Source organism: Macaca fascicularis, chromosome X (genome assembly GCF_037993035.2).
Source record: "Macaca fascicularis isolate 582-1 chromosome X, T2T-MFA8v1.1".
Classification (NCBI taxonomy): Eukaryota; Metazoa; Chordata; class Mammalia; order Primates; family Cercopithecidae; genus Macaca; species Macaca fascicularis.
The window spans coordinates 18,918,850-18,935,191 of NC_088395.1; the positions used below are offsets into that span (position 1 = coordinate 18,918,850).

The window sequence follows — 16,342 nt, forward strand, 5'->3', positions numbered from 1 at the left end:
TCTACCACGTTCTTCCCCAAGTTGGATGAGAAAGACAAAGGCTTAATCTTTTGGGAGTGGATCTAAAAAGATTACGACTAGCTCTCCTTGCATGAATATTTTCAACCCGACTGAAACTTGTAATCTGGTGGCAGTCCTCTGGATTGAATTACTGTTCCATAGAGAGATAATTAAAAACAAGCCACCACGCCTAGGCACTCTTATATGGGAATCCCAAACAGAACAATATTTTTGTTGTTATTACACTGGCTCTTCAGGGCTTGGGATAACAGACACTCTTCCAGGAACTGCATTTTCAGAGTTTACTACATAACCCCCCAAATGGAATGAAAACATTTCTAATCTGGCATATCCAAAACATGTTTACTTGCGCTGGGACACTGCTCAATAAGTACTCTTACATAATGTATTTATTAAACGATTAATAATGACATCATGAAAGAAAACTTCAGCTCTTAGCTGATGGAACTTCCCAAGGAGCAAGCAATCAGCAGTTCTAGGTGGACTTTGGCCAGAACGGGAAGAAGGTGAAATGTGTTCTTGAGCCCCCAGCCCCCAGTTCTTGCTTTTCTCCTGCCTTCACACAGTATCGCCCACCCATCCCCCTGGCTCTTGATCCCTCCAGAACTCATCCTGGTTCTCTCGGGGCTTTATGAACTGTCCCTTCCCCAAGGGTCCATGAGATGCACTTTGGAGCATCCATAAATGCCCCAAAATAAAATGCAAATGTGTGTTCGTATGCATGTTTTCCTGAGAAGAGCAGAGTCCCAAAAGGGAGTCTATTTTTAATTAACAAGCACTTATACACCGTTACTATATGACCGGGCACTGCATAAATATTAGCTCATTTAGCCCTCATAACAACCCTATAAGGTACGTTATCCCCATTTTACAGACAGGGAAATGGAGGAAAAGAGCAGTCAAGTAACTTGCCCAAGATTACATGTAAAAGGGCAGAACTAGGATGTGAGGCAGGCTCTCCAGCTTCACTACACCGGGCCGCTTCTCATCTTGGGCTGTGGGCTGAAAAGAAGGAAGGGCCACTGACCTACTGGGTGTCCATCGTGCTCCACCAGGAGGGATGTGCACTTAAGAAAGAATGAGAGCCTTGAAATTAACTTTCTGACCAGTAGACGATACTGGGGGATCATTCCCCCTTCCCAGTGCCTCTGAAACTAGACACACGGCTAGCAATCTAGGCTGCTGGTCCTGGCCTGTGCTGATATGCTGATAATGGAGCGTCTTGGCTGTGCTTTTCTTTTAGAATGCTAGCCATGATTTCCATTCACTTCCAAAGTGACTGGTATAACTTCCCAAGGCTGGTAGCTTCTAGAGCTCTTTCAGTGTGATGACATGTAAATGCTGCTTAGGCTTCGAGGGTGGGGAAAGCGGAAGGCAGACTCGCCTTTATTGGACACTGATGACACTGGCCTTATACCTGTGCTCCTCACTCAATGAAATCTCCCCAACATTCCCATGAAACAGACAGCTCTCTACCCTAACCTTATCTTCTCCTGCCCTCCCCTCACTCAGCCACCCTGGCCTCCCTGCCGTTTCTCCAACACACCAAGCATATTCCCACCTCAGGGCCTTTGCCTTTGCTGTTCCACCTGCCTGGAACACTTTTCCCCAACAGGGTCCGTTGGTTTGCTACAGAGTCTTCTACACATTTTACTCAAATGTCACCTTCTCCGAGAGGCTGTTCCAGACCAGTCTATTTCAAACTGCAACACTTTCTGCCTCTGCCTGATCCTTTTCATCTCTTTATGCGCAGGCTCGTTGCCATCTAGCGAGTTAATATGTTTATGTATGTGTGGACATCCACAGCCCTGGGAGTGGCTGTCTCCTTAATATTTGCTTCCCTGGACCCCTGACTTGCCTTATCCTAGTCCTGGCCCTGTGTCATATATAAGCTTTTTTTTTTTTTTTTTTTTTTTCCCACCAAGAACCAACTTTCCACCCCAGTGGGGATGATAGCACCCCCATAGAGAATGCATGCCCTAGGCAAGCTTCTCCAACCCTCAGTCCATAGGCCACATGTGGCCCAACACAAATTCATGAACTTTCTTAAAACATTATGAGAATTGTTTTGTGATTTTTTTTTTTTTTTTTTTTTTAGCTCATCAGCTATCGTGTTAGTGTATTTTATGTGTGGCCCAAGACAATTCTTCTTCTAATGTGGCCCGGGGAAGCCAAAAGATTGGACACCTCTGCTGTGGGGTTATCTCTGCTTTCTCCAGAAGAGATACAGCATGAAGAAAGAAACCCTCTCCTACCTGACCCCACTAGTGTCTCGAGTGATTCTGCTGCTCGCCAGCTGACACGTTCCTTCTCACCAAAGCATCTGTCATGTATGGGTTAGCAAGAGTCCCTTGTGGGAGTCTTAAGTGCAGAAGCACCTGGAAAGGTGGCAGGGGTGCGTGCACTAGTGGTTTGGGTGTGGCGAGCGATTTTCCAATTTCCCTTAGTTCACACCACTCTTTGCCAGTTCACCATTGAGCAGTGATCACTTGGCATCTTAGTTTCCGTTCTCTGGGTCGCAGGACCTAAGATCAAGACTGGAGCGCAAGTACATTCTTTGGGAGGTGATCCCAGGAGGCAGGGAGAAAGAGACAGGGAAGGATGGAAGCCAAGTTTGAGGTGTTTGTTGTGGATAGTGGGAGCTCAAGTCCAAAGGGACCTCTGAGAAGCATAGAGAATGCCTTCTAGAATTGTCTCCAGGAAGGGCTGGAGGCTGGGGCATTTATCCAAGGCTCCCTCCCCAACAGTTGACATTTGCTTCTGGGCCATTACTTCCCCTGCACTCCTGGGCTCTTCCTGTGACAGCTGAGCAGGCTGCCAGGGCTCAGGGGAAACCCCAGAGGCAGACAGGAGAAGTCTGCGAGCACAGAACTGTCCACCTCTTCTGTGACTGGTCTCATAGATGGCTCAAAAGGATGTGACAGGGGCACGAAAAGCAACAGCTACACTTGGGTTCCTTTGATTGACTTCCTGTACACACTTAGATGGACACAATGGCAGAGCTCACTGATTCTCAACCCTGGCTGCACGTTAATATCACCCCCAGGGAAATTACTGATATAGTCAGTCGTGGTAGTTAGCACCTCAAATCCCAGCTACTCAGGAGGCTTAGGTAGGAGGATCACTTGAGGCCAGGAGTTTGAGACCAGCCTGGGCAACGCAGCAAGAACCCATCTCTAAAAAAAATTTTTTTTTAAATTAAACGACTGATGTACAGATCCCACCCCTGATCATTTCAACCTGGGCATTTGCATTTTTGACAGCTCCTCTAACAATTCTGATGTGAAAAGAGGATGGATGGAGAAGCACTGATTCAGCCATGGCTGACATGTCGGAGTTGGAATGGACAGTGCTTGGACCTCACAGTCTCAGAGAACTGGGGAAGAGTAAAGCTGAAGAGGGTACCATCTGGTTACAAATGACAACTCCAGGGCCCCAGGTGAGTGCTTTGTGTAAGAGGAGACTGTTGCGTGGTGATAGGATTAAAACTCATGTCCCCCGCCTCCTGGTTCCACATCGCACATGGTGCCCATGACACTCTTTAAACCTCAGAAACCACTTCCCTATGGGCTCCAAGTCTAAAGCCTTAAACTAGAAGCTGAAAACCCCTGGTGGCAGATTGCATTTTCCATGAATGGCCACAGCAATATTTCTCATCTCACAAGTTCTTCCAGAACTTTGCCACTCTTCTGTCAAGAGGTGGAACCTATATCCCCTTCTCTTGATCCTGGATGGGCTTTGAGTAAGAGAACATGGTGCAAGTAACACTATGGGCTTCAGAGGATAGGTGACAAAAGGCAACAGAGCTTCTGCCTGCTCGCTCTCACTCTCTCTCTTTCTCCCTCTCTCTTATCCTTAGAACCCAGGCCATGTAGAGAGGCCACATGGGAACTGAGGTTGCTAGTCATTAGCTTCCACTGAGCTCCCAGCCAACAGCCAGCAATAACTTGCCAGACATGTGCACAGGCCATCTTAGAAGCAGAGGATCCAGCCCTCAGCCAAGATGCCCCAGTTGACTCCACGTGGACCAGGAGTGAGCCCTCCTGCTGAGCTCTGCCCAAGTTACAGATCTGTGAGCAAACTAAATGACAGCTGTATTCAGCTACCAAGCTTGGGGTGGTTTGTAACACAGAAATAGATAACCGGAATATCACCCATGTCTTTCTTTCCAAACTTAGTTAACTGAGTCTGAGCTAAAGAGAATTCACAATATGTATCTTATACTGAATACTTACTATATTTGGGACATGATCGCTAATAATCCTCACAATAGCCCTAAAATAGGAAACAATCATCCTCATTTCACAAATAGAGAGTTTAATGGTAAGCCTGAACTCAAACTCAGATTTGTTTGACTTCAGAGCCCATACTTCTTTCACTAAGCTATACCATCTCCATTCACTCTATGCTCTCTGGCCACTTGAGAGGCTGTCTGTGAGTCTATCTCCTTATTAACCCATCATTCCTTCTACTTCCGTGATAATCAGCAAGGCTGAATGATAGCTCTCAGTTCTATGGGGTCTTTCCAGGAGAAGGGCCAAAAGGGAGTGGCTGATCACAAGGTCATCAGCACAAAAAGATGGTGGCCAAGCTAGAGTCCTGCATGGTACATGAGCCAGATGATCAAGTAATGAAAGCTATGCTAAGAAATGTAGGCTTTATCTTGTAGAGAAGGAGAAGCAGTAGAGGCTTTTTAAGGTACATTTCAGAACAATTATTATTTTTATATTTATTATATATTATTTATATATATAAACCACAAATATATGTTACATATATACATGTTTTTATGTCTATATATACACATATATACGTTTTTATGAATATATATACATATGTATATACAACACATAATATTTACCATCTTAACTTTTTTTGAGATGGAGTCTCACTCTGTTGCCCTAACTGGAGTGCAGTGGCACGATCTCGGCTCACTGCAACCTTCACCTCCCAGGTTCAAACAATTCTCAGCCTCCCTAGTAGCTGGGAGTATAGACACCCGTCACCACACTCGGCTAATTTTTGTATTTTTAGTAGAGACAGGGTTTCACCATACTGGCCAGGTTAGTTTCGAACTCCTGACCTCAGGTGATCCGCCTGCCTCGGCCTCCCAAAGTGCTGGGATTACAGGCATGAGCCACTGTGCCCGGCCTCATCTTAACCATTTTTAAGTGTACAGTTTGGTTGCATTAAGTATGTCCACATTTTTATGCAACCATCTCCACTTTCTCTCTTTAGAACTTCTGCATCTTCCCAAACCAAAACCCCATACCTGTTAAACAATAACTCCCCATTCTCTCCTCCCCCTTGCCCCTGTTCCTGATACAGAACAATATTTTTTATATAACTATGAAATAAATGAGGGAAATCTGAAGTGGGAAGGCCAGAGAGTAAGCTACAGGGGTAGACTGGGAAAGATACGATGAGGACTTGAACCCATGCTTGGGAAGCTGGCATGAAAAGAGAGGTTCAACAGATCCTTCTAAGGTAAAAGTGAGAGGATTTGGCGGGGGGGGGGGGTCACTGGGATGTGGGAGTGAGGAATAAACAGGAATCGGCCTGCCAGCAGTTAATCTATCGAACTCCCACAGTCCACATGACCCTGTCCTGCACCCCTGAAGAAAGGAAGTGTGGCAGGTAGGTTAAGAGCCTAGATCCAAAGACCAGGACAGCCTAGGTCCAAATCCTGGCTCTGCCATTTGCTAACTATGTAACTTTGACCACTTACTTAACCCATCTGCACTTCAGTTTCCCAGGTGAAAAACAGGCATGAAGATATAATTATAATAGGACATACTTCATAGGTACTACTGTTAAAGTATCGAGAAGAATACACAGTAAATACTGCTCACGTCAGTAGTTAATACAATGACTGTATTAGTCCGTTTTCATGCTCTGATAAAGACATACCCAAGACTGGGTAATTTATAAAGGAAAGAGGTTTAATTGACTCACATTTCCACATGGCTGGGGAGGCCTCACAATCATGGTGGAAGAGGAAGGAAGAGCAAAGGGACGCCTTACATGGCAGCGGGCAAAAGAGAGAGCCAAGTGAAAGGGGGAAATCCCTTATAAAAACATCAGATCCCATGAAACTTATTTGCTACCACAAGAACAGTATGGGGGAAACCGCTCCTGTGATTCAATTATCTCCCACCAGGTCCCTCCCACAACATGTAGGAACTATGGGAGCTGCAATTCAAGATGACATTTGGGTGGGAATACAGCCAAACCATATCAAGGATGCATTCTCTATTCTTCATTTTCCCAGTGACTTATCTAAAAATGATTTCTCCCTTCTATGTGCAAGACTTCCACTCCAGTTTCTTTTCTCCTTATATTATTTGCTTCCAGTTTTTAAAATGTCCTTGGAATCACTTTGAGAACAGGGGAGGAGAGAGGCAGAGGGCTTCAGGAGATCTGATGACCATAACTTATGTTTTATAAGTTCTTGTACAAAGTCAAGAACAGGTGAAATTTCCAGGAAGAATGTAGAAGACACAGTTAATGACGATGTTATTGGGTTGCCCTTAAGTGGGATGCATAGTCTCCCTAGGGGGTCATAGGCTGGCTTCTAAAAAGTAACTAATTTTTTTTCTGATTATAATCATAATGTGGTTTTATGTGGGAAGAATTCTAAGCCACAGAAAAATATAAGGAAAAACTTTAAAAGTACTCCTAATCTTACCACTCAAAGATAACGTTAGCTGGCTGCAAGGATCTTCAGAATTCTCTAGGCCAGTTGCAGAACTGAAACAACGAAATAGAGCCTTGGGAGATGTTAGCTTCATGTTTTATTTAGAAGTATTAACAGATAGAAAATTGAGCTCATTAGCATGCTAGTATGTGTAGTGGCTCCATAATGCATCACCTTCGCTAGACTACGTTTCCCAAAATTCCCTTTCCTGCATGTTTCTAATTAATGCAGGGCAGAAGAGAGTTTCCTGTGGGATATCTGGGCAGATGTGGGCAGCAGCCATTTTGTAGCTCAGATAGGTTGGCAATGATCAGTTGCCTTATCTTATTAGGACCAGGGAGCTGCCGGGCCTGTAACTGCTCCACCTTCTCCTGGGTTTTCCTTCAGCTTCTTTGGCTCCTGGGCCATGTGTGTACTTTATGATGAAGGGCCTAGCTTCTGCAGGACATCCATACTGCCAAGGTCAAAAGCAACAAGAAGTGACGTGGGTCTCAGTCTGTTCTCGTGGGCTACAATGCATGCTTCTGGTTTCCAGGTTGTTCTTGCTCTCCCTTATCTTACATTTATCCTTCCTTCCCAACTGCCTGTCCCATAGATGTCGAGTCCCAGCATCAGATGTGAAGATGAGAGCTTTATAGAGACTGCTTAACCAGCTCCCACAGTTGTATTAGGACAAATCTCTGTAGCAAATCCCTTTGTGTGTGTGTGTGTGTGTGTGTGCGCGCGCGCGCGCGCACGCCCGTGCACGCACCTTAGTGGTTCTCCTTCTGTGATTGAATCCTGACTTACACAGTTTGAGATAGAAACCTTCTGAAGCAATTAAATGGTCTATAACTGTGCTGTCCAACATGGTAGCCATTAGCTACATGTGGCTATTTAAATTTAAATTAATTAAAGTTAAACATAATTAGAATTTAGTACCCCAGTCAAGTTTCAAGTGCTCAATACTGTGGTCACATGTGGCTGATGGCCACTGTTTTGGGCAGCACAGACATAGAGCACTTCCATTATTGTAAAAAAAAAGTTCCATTAGCACTGGTCTATAGTGATAATTACTAGTATTTACTGAGTTCTCCCCATGTGTCAGATGCATTACAGGCATTTATTTTACATGCATTAACTCGGGGGTCCTCAACCTCCAGGCCAGGGATTGATACTAGTCCATGGCCTGTTAGGAACCGGGCCACAGAGCAGGAGGTGAGTGACAGGCGAGCATTACCACCTGAGCTCTGCCTCCTGGCAGATCAGCATCAGATTCTCATAGGAGTGTGAACCCTATTGTGAACTGCACATGTGAGAGATCTAGGTTGTGCACTCCTTATAAGAATCTAGTGTCTGATGATCTGAGGTAAAACAGTTTCATCCTGAAACCATCCCTCCTTCTCCCGCGCCAGCCCCCACTTGGTGGAAAAATTGTCTTCCACCAAACCAGTCCTTGGTGCCAAAAAGGTTGGGGACCGCTGCATTAGCTCATTTAATCTGCCTATACCTATGGAACAGGAAGTGCTACTTTACATGTAAGGAAACTGAAACACAATGATTAAATGTCTTGTTAACATTTGACTGCAGAGCCTATGGTCTTAACCTATGCCACACTGTGAAGGTCTAGGCGGCCTGGCTTGGCACAAAGGGAGTGGGTGGCTCTGGTGGCGCCTCCTGCCCTCAAATGACTCTCTGAGGTTTGGACATTAGGCATCTCAGTAGCAACCATAATGGATTCCTCTAGTTTTCTTAGATTATATGAACTTGGGTTCTTACATGATTGCAGCAAAGAAGGGATGCCTACCCCACCCCATTCCACCTTCCAATGGCAGAATGAGATGCACCAACAATTCTGGCAAGAAGGGTCCCAGTCAAATGTATGAGTTAAGGCAATGCAAGCTGCTACAACAAACATGCCCTGAAATCTCAGGAGCTTTAAAAAATGGAAGTTTATTTTCCAGGTACAGTTTAATCAGCAGCCTAGAGTGAAGGGGTGGGAGGCCAGGGAAGAGGAATGTCATTCAGGGACCCACATTGACAGAGGTACTGCTATCTTCAATATGAAGATTCCAAGTTTGCTCTGGAGAGTACCATCTGGCAGGCAAACAGGGAAAGAGAGAAAGTGATAGGAATCAAGTGGGAGATTTTTTTTTTTGAGACAGAGTCTCACTCTGTCACCCAGGCTGGAGTGCAGTGGCACGATCTCGGTTCACTGCAACCTCCACCTCCCAGGTTCAAGCGATTCTCCTGCCTCAGTCTCCTGAGTAGCCAGGATTACAGGGTTGTACCACCACACCTGGCTAATTTTTGTATTTTTAGTAGAGACGGGGTTTCACCATGTTGGCCAGGCTTGTCTCGAACCCCTGACCTCAGGTGATCCGCTCTCCTTGGCCTCCCAAAGTGCTGAGATTACAGATGTGAGCCACAGCGCCTGGCGAGGTGGGAGATTTTTAATGGCCAGGCCTGGAGGTGGCACACATCACTTATACCCACCTCCATTGGCCAGCACTCAGTTACACCGCCACTTCTAACTACACGAGAGGTTGGGAAATGTAGCCTAGCTGTGTGCTGAGGAAGAAAAAGTAAAAGCTTTGGTGCCAGCCAGTGTCTGCCACGTCAGATTTAATTTGAGTGCTGTAAAGTAATTAATACCCATTAAACCAAGGGTAGGACAAGATTAATGCTAAAATCACTTTCCCCAGCCACCATTTTCTCTCTTGTTCTTTGTCATGATATTGACAAGGTCAAAAGTCAGGCAGTCAGTATGAACCCGAGGAGGAGAAGTCCTTGCCACTTTGAGGCTGAATATAAACAACCCCTTCTTTGTGACTCACCCTATCAGCTTTGCTCCTAGCGAATGTTCATGTCGTGGTTCTTCTGGGACCCTTGAGAGTGGGACTCCCATGTGAGGAACTAGTTCTGTAAACAATTATGTGCTAATAAAAAACCATTAAGAAGGTTGGAATTAGGCATAGTCCTGCTGCATAGAAATCCTACTTAGTTGGAAAAATTGTATGTTTAAGTTGCCTCTGTTCTGAAGCCATGTTAACCCTTAACCTTCAGAAAATCCTTAGCCAGCCTTTATACATTGGTAGCTCCTGTTCTAATAATGTCTTCTCCTCATATTTTCTTTGGCTTGTCATGAGCGAAAGTCTGATCTGAGATCGCTCACTTTTAATAATCTGTAACTCTGACTTGGTAATCTCCTACATATGAATAAAATGCCTGTGTTCATTTATTTCTAATGAATAAATGAACACGCCTGCTGAGTCAAGCCTTAAATGTGATTAAGGGACTGGGCTCTCCAGGGAGACTGACTTGGGTTCAGATCCTGGCTCTGCCTTGAGTAAGTTTCTAACATTTCTCTGCTTGTATTTCTCCTTATCTGTAAAATGGGAGTGATTACTTTGAATGAAATTATATTACATTTATCAAGCATTTTATCACAGTTTCCACAATAAGGTGTAATTATTATTAATTCAGACTATATGATTCTGTGTCCTTGGATAAAGTTTACCATTATATAATAAACTACTTTTTTCACTTAATGCAAGCAATGTGCTATCAGTAATTGGTAGAGGGCATTTTAAAAAATCATGAAGATGGTTTCTTCCAGGATTTGCATGCATGAGATATCCATTCTGACTACAAAACATTCTTAACACTAGGTTAGCGAGAATGCCTGTTAGAACACTGTGTTCATCTAATTCAAGTCGCCATAGTTTAGGATCATCATAGGAAGGCACCTCCTGGAAAGACCATGGGGTTCCATCCCTTCGTATTACACATCAGGAAACTGAAGTTCGCAGAAATCCACTTCAGAGGTAAAGGAGACTTGAAGATGCAAGACTTGATGCAAGACTTGAAGACTTGCAATGCTGTTCATTTTGCAAAGGTAGTCATTTAGATCGTACTTTCATCATTTCAAAAATTGCTTATTTATCCACAATAGGCTGCACACACAAAAAATTAGAGTGTGAGGCTGAGGCTGGGTGCGATGACTCATGCCTGTAATCACGGCGCTTTGGAAGGCTGAGGCAGGTGGATCACTTGAGCCCAGGAGTTTGAGACCAGCCTGGGCAACATGAAGAGACTTCATCGCTACTAAAAATGTTAAAATGAGCTGGGTGTGGTGGTACATGCCTATAGTCCAAGGTACGTGGGAGGCTGAGGTGGGAGGTGCACTTAAGCCCAGCAGTTAGAGACTGCAGTGAGCTACGATTGCACCACTGCATTCCAGCCTGGGCGACAGAGCGAGACCCTGTCTCTAAAAAATAAAAATAAAATAAAAATAGAGTATAATGTTTGCACCATTTGGGATTATATTAATACTGGTTTTCTACTGCTGATCGCAAACACTGGATACTGTCATATATGGTTTTACTCGACACCAAAAATGAGAACAATCTTACTTAAATAAATTGTGTAAAAGCATCTTTTAGGGCTTGGAGTTTACTGGAAGAAAAGAATTACAAAATAGGTCATGAGTGGGGAAAATACCAGATACCAAAATAGTCCAACCCCTTCAGTCTACAAGTGAGGAAACACAAGCTCAGAAATGTGAAGTCATTTGCCAAAGTTTATTCTTTTAATCCCATTTTTGAAGGCCTACTGTGTGCCAGGCACGGGGGTTATAGCAGGGAATAAAACAAAGTCCCTGGCCTCAAAGAGAGCTTATATTCTACTCATATTATGCAACTCACTTCAAAGTTTTAAAACTCTGCTTTGAAAATATCCTGTAACTGAAAACTTCTCACTAATTCAAACCCATCTCCTTCTGCCTGTGTACACCAAAACCCAGAATTTGTTAGACTTCACTGTGAATCCAAATCTGTGTAATATTAAATCATATTTCAAGTTAGGAGCAAGGCAAAAATGTCTACATAATTGAAAGACAACAGAGCGATGCGTTCAATTCCTGTTCATTCAATTAATCAGATAATTATAAGCAATTCTAATTTATACACTACAGCAAAATTACTGCCATTTTATATCTTTATCTCTTCTTTAAGTTAAAAAACTCTATGCTGTACTAAATATTATAGAGTAACTTTTACCTTATGCTCTGTTCATTTCTAAAAGAAAAGTAACAAAAGGGTATAGGTCACGCCTAACACAGATGTTAAAGACTAACACAACTGCCACAAACATCATTGCAAAAGTATCTCTAACTTACCTTGATTTTTTTTTATAGCCCTGTGATCTTATAAACGTGAGGCCTCTTGGCAAGATCAATGTGTTTCTTGTTATTTCTTGAACTAAGGGTGTACCCACTATTAAGGTGCATTTCAACAGCATGTTCTCTTGGAATATCAACTTAATCCCTAATAGGTTAAATCAGCAGAACTGTTGCTCTATGCCTTAGATCACTCTTTATCTTTTTTTTTTTTTTTTTTTTTTTTTTTTTTTTTTTTTGAGACGGAGTCTCACTCTGTCACCCAGGCTGGAGTGCAGTGGCGCCATCCCGGCTCACTGCAAGCTCTGCCTTCCGGGTTCATGCCATTCTCCTGCCTCAGCCTCCCGAGTAGCTGGGACTATAGGCGCCCACCACCATGCCCAGCTAATTTTTTTGTATTTTTAGGAGAGACGGAGTTTCACCATGTTAGCCAGGATGGTCTCGATCTCCTGACCTCGTGATCCGCCCACCTCGGCCTCCCAAAGTGCTGGGATTATAGGCGTGAGCCACCACACCCGGGCCGATCACTTTTATCTTTATACAGTGCTTTGAGGATATAAATTCATCCCAGGATGAACAAATCATGCAAATTTGTGTAAAAACCATTTTCAAGTCAGGCACAGTGGTGTGCATCTGTAATCCCAGCTACTCAGGAGGTCAAGATGGGAGGATGGCTTGAGCCCAGGAGTTCGAGGTTGCAGTGAGCCATGATTGTTGTGCCTGTGAATAGGCACTGCATTCCAGCCTGGGCAACACAGTGAGCCCCAGGCTCTAAAACAACAACAGCAACAACAAGAAAACCATTTTTAATGCTTCAGGACTAAATATTGGGGAAGTGGTTAAGAACACGAGTTCTAGAATCTCACCACCTCCACTTTCCAGCTGTGTGAATTTGGAAGTTACCCAAACTGTCCAAGCCAAAAATAAGCACTTTCTGGATCTTGGAACTGTTTCTTTCTGGATAACCTAGAAAGTCACTCCATTGCTTTGAGCTTCAGTTTTCTCTTCAGCAAAGTGAGGATAACACAAACTTTTCTGCTAACCTCAAGGGGACGCAGTGAGATGATGTATGCCAAGGTGCTTTGTCAACCGCAAAAACCTACAGGAATGTCCAGTTGTGTTGCTGCTGCTGTTGTTCATCTTTAGTACTAGCACTATGTATGAAGTAGTACTAAAGAATCTGTCTTTAGTACCAGTACTATGTAGTAGTACTAAGGAATCTGTATTTAGTGCCAATACTATGTAGTAGTACTAAAGAATCTGTTTTAGTATACATGGTACTGGTACTAAAGACACTATGAAGAAGGCCAGGCACGGTGGCTCATGCCTGTAATCCCAGCACTTTGGGAGGCTGAGGTAGGTGGACCACCTGAGGTCAAGAGTTCGAGACCAGTCTGGCCAACATGGCAAAACCCCGTCTCTACTAAAAATTAAAAATTAGCCAGGCATGGTGGCACGAGCCTGTAATCCCAGTTACTTGGGAGGCTGAGGTGGGAGAATTGCTTGAAGCCGGGAGGTGGAGGTTGCAGTGAGCCGAGATCATGCCACTGCACTCCAGCCTGGGCAACAGAGCGAGACTCTGTCTCAGAAAAATAAATAAGTAAGTAAGAAAGATACTATGAAGAGACACTGGGATTCTTCAATGAAGAGCAAGGCAAGGACAGCAATAACAACTTGGGGATTTGCCAGTCGGCAAGAGCCACGTCTAGAGCTTTTATCCATTTTGAAATCAAGAGATTACTGACTTCGTTATAACTTTAAAAGCCTTTGAAATTGCCTCACGTAATAAATGTAGTTTGAAAAAATATGACTTATAAATTGTTTCCAATTTCACATTAGGAACTTTGAACAGGAGAACAGCCTTAAAATGGGATTGCAGAGGTGAGTGGTTCTCGGTTCTGCTAGCATCGCTTGGGGTACTTTGAAGAACCCCAATATCCAGGCTGTACCCCCACACCAATAATGTCAGAATCTCTGGGGGTAGGAGGCAGGTATTCTTTTCTTTTTTTTTTCTTTTTTTTTTTGAGATGGAGTCTTGCTCTGTCGCCCAGGCTGGAGTGCAGTGGCACAATCTCAGCTCACTGCAACCTCTGCTCCCAGGTTGAAGCAATTCTCCTGCCTCAGGTTCCTGAATAGCTAGGATTACAGGCGCCCAGCACCACGCCCAGCAAATTTTTATATTTTTAGTAGAGATGGGGTTTCAGCATGTTGGCCAGGCTGGTCTCAAACTCCTGACCTCAAATGATCCACCCACATCAGCCTCCCAAAGTGCTGGGTTTACAGGCGTGAGCCACCACACCCAGCCGAGGCAGGTGTTCTTAAATTCCCCCAGGTGATTCCAATATGCAGCCAAATGTGAGAACCTGGCATAAATAATCAGCAGCTCAGATATCACCCAAGGATTTCCAGAATGACATCATGTTTGAGGATCCCTGGTATTCCAGGACAATGAATGAAGAATCTGGAGATGGTTCCTACTGGCTGATTGAACTCACAGAATGTCAGACTGTGAAGGAATCTTAATGGGGAATCAGTTGAGCCCCTTCCTCATATGGAGGAGGGGAAACACATTCTTCAAGGGTAATCCTAGCCAAGGTACAGCCACCTCACTGAAGTCTATGCAGAAGTTTGGAGTAGTTTACGCTGTATCAGAACTCACTGGGTTTGGATGAGCCTAGTATTGCTGATGTAAGCTGAGGGGGGGCCCACTTTTTGGAATATCTCTAGGCTTTAGACTAGGATCACAAATCAAAACCAATTAGACAACCACAGTTTACTGAGTACTTACTATGTGCTAGACAATATGGAGGCTACACAGAGAGAAAAGATGTCACCATTACCCTCAAGGACCTGAATGATGTCTCTGCATAGCTGAAAAGATAAAACCTGGAGGAGGATCAGAGTTCAGGATATGATGATGATCTCCCACAATTCCTAGTGGAGTGCCCTGACACATCATTCTGTGTTCGATATATATTCATTTTAGAGCAAGTTTAAAATTTATAGATATAATTTAGATGTAGAAACAATAGCACCAAAAACACACCAAAAATTCCTGAGCTGCCTTTGATATCTAGGGTGGCTCCCTTTTGTTTCAGAGCCTCCACTCCAGAAATATAGGAAAGAGATCCTTAAGTCTGACGATTTAAAGGTAGACATTTAAAGAGACAAAGGTAGCTTTGTCGCTTTTGCTCTAAAATGGTCTCTAGTTAACCCAATGACTTGTGAATAAATGCACAATCTTTGTCCGCCCTCCTCTTCCTTCTGGTAGTCAAGATAGCGCCTGGGCTGAGAATGGTGTGCTAGTGCCTTTCTGGTAGTAGGGAGAAGGGGCCTGGGTCTGTGAGCTCACCTGGTGCTGAGCCCTGAGTTCTCAATGGCCTCTCCAGAGAGCTGCCTCATCCTGTAGGACTCCTGGGTATCCAACTGGTGTCCACTGCTGAAGGCTGTGTCCAGTGGGCCCATGGTCTAGTCTTCAGAATCCCATCCAGGCCTGGGGGTCCTTCTCCTGCTGATACAGCTCCCTTGAGTTCTCACCACTGAGTGTCTGTCTCATCCTCCATCTGACCCCTGGCCTAGGCTGTCCACGCCATAGTCTTTGCAGCTCTATCCCCACCCCTGGATCTCATCACAGCTACCCACTAGGAACATGAGGGTATTTTAGAGTCCCTACTCTGCCACATGAGAGCTGAGAGAGACTTGGAGGGGACATCATCTCCAAGGGGAAACAGTTTTGCCATTTCATCTCTGCAACTGCCCTGTGTGAGGAGTCCTTACCCCAAGTTCTAAGTGGAGAGTGGGACACAATGCCCTCTGCTTTCAGTTTCCCCTGCCACCTATCTATGATAGACTCTCCATCACTCCCCATCACCACTTCCACCTGCTAGGGAAAGAGTCAGGGTCCAACAGACATGGCCTCATGCCTGGGTGCGGGGAGTAAGATTTGGCAGGGGTCAGAGGGGGTTGTGAGATTGGCTGAGCATCAGATCAGTGCCATGGTAAGCATTTATAACCTCACTTGTACAGACAGGGGATTGAGAGAGAATGAGGAGACCGGGACAGGGTCTGGTATTAGAGGACAAAATGAAACAGGACAGGTCTCCTGCCTCTCAGGAGCATGCAGCCCACCTCCTGCAGCTCTACCGACCTCCTCGCAAGGAAGACCAAGGACTCAGAAGGACACAGCACAAGAGGATAGGAGGAAATCAGACAGCCAGGCCTTGGAGAGGGGAATTATAGAGGGACTCATCACTGGAAATGCCTGTAGCACAGAAAGATCTAGACCCAGCCCAGAGAGAAAGTTGGGGATTGTAGCTCATGAGATCACTAAACTGGCTCAAATGTGTAATTGTTTCCAAATGAGGAAGACAACTCTGCAAGAATGAAATTATAACCATCTTCCCCTATTATGTCATCTGCCCCTCTGGAAAATAGAATAGCTGTACCTAAAAGAAGACCTCCTTCAA

The 16,342-nt window shown here is 44.5% G+C and overlaps 1 protein-coding gene and 1 long non-coding RNA gene across 14 annotated transcripts in view; one reads left to right on the top strand and one right to left on the bottom strand.

The window, feature by feature from the left end:
* The window catches only part of LOC102120361 (uncharacterized), a 65,612-nt gene extending 61,519 nt beyond the window's left edge, over positions 1-4,093 (top strand). Inside the window, exons 2-3 of the long non-coding RNA XR_006695401.3 lie at positions 3,285-3,460; positions 3,881-4,093. This is a non-coding gene — a long non-coding RNA (uncharacterized lncRNA). The remainder of the gene's footprint in view (positions 1-3,284; positions 3,461-3,880) is intronic.
* Positions 1-16,342, bottom strand: part of ADGRG2 (adhesion G protein-coupled receptor G2) — a 134,810-nt gene that overhangs the window by 56,698 nt on the left and 61,770 nt on the right. The window lies entirely within an intron of this gene.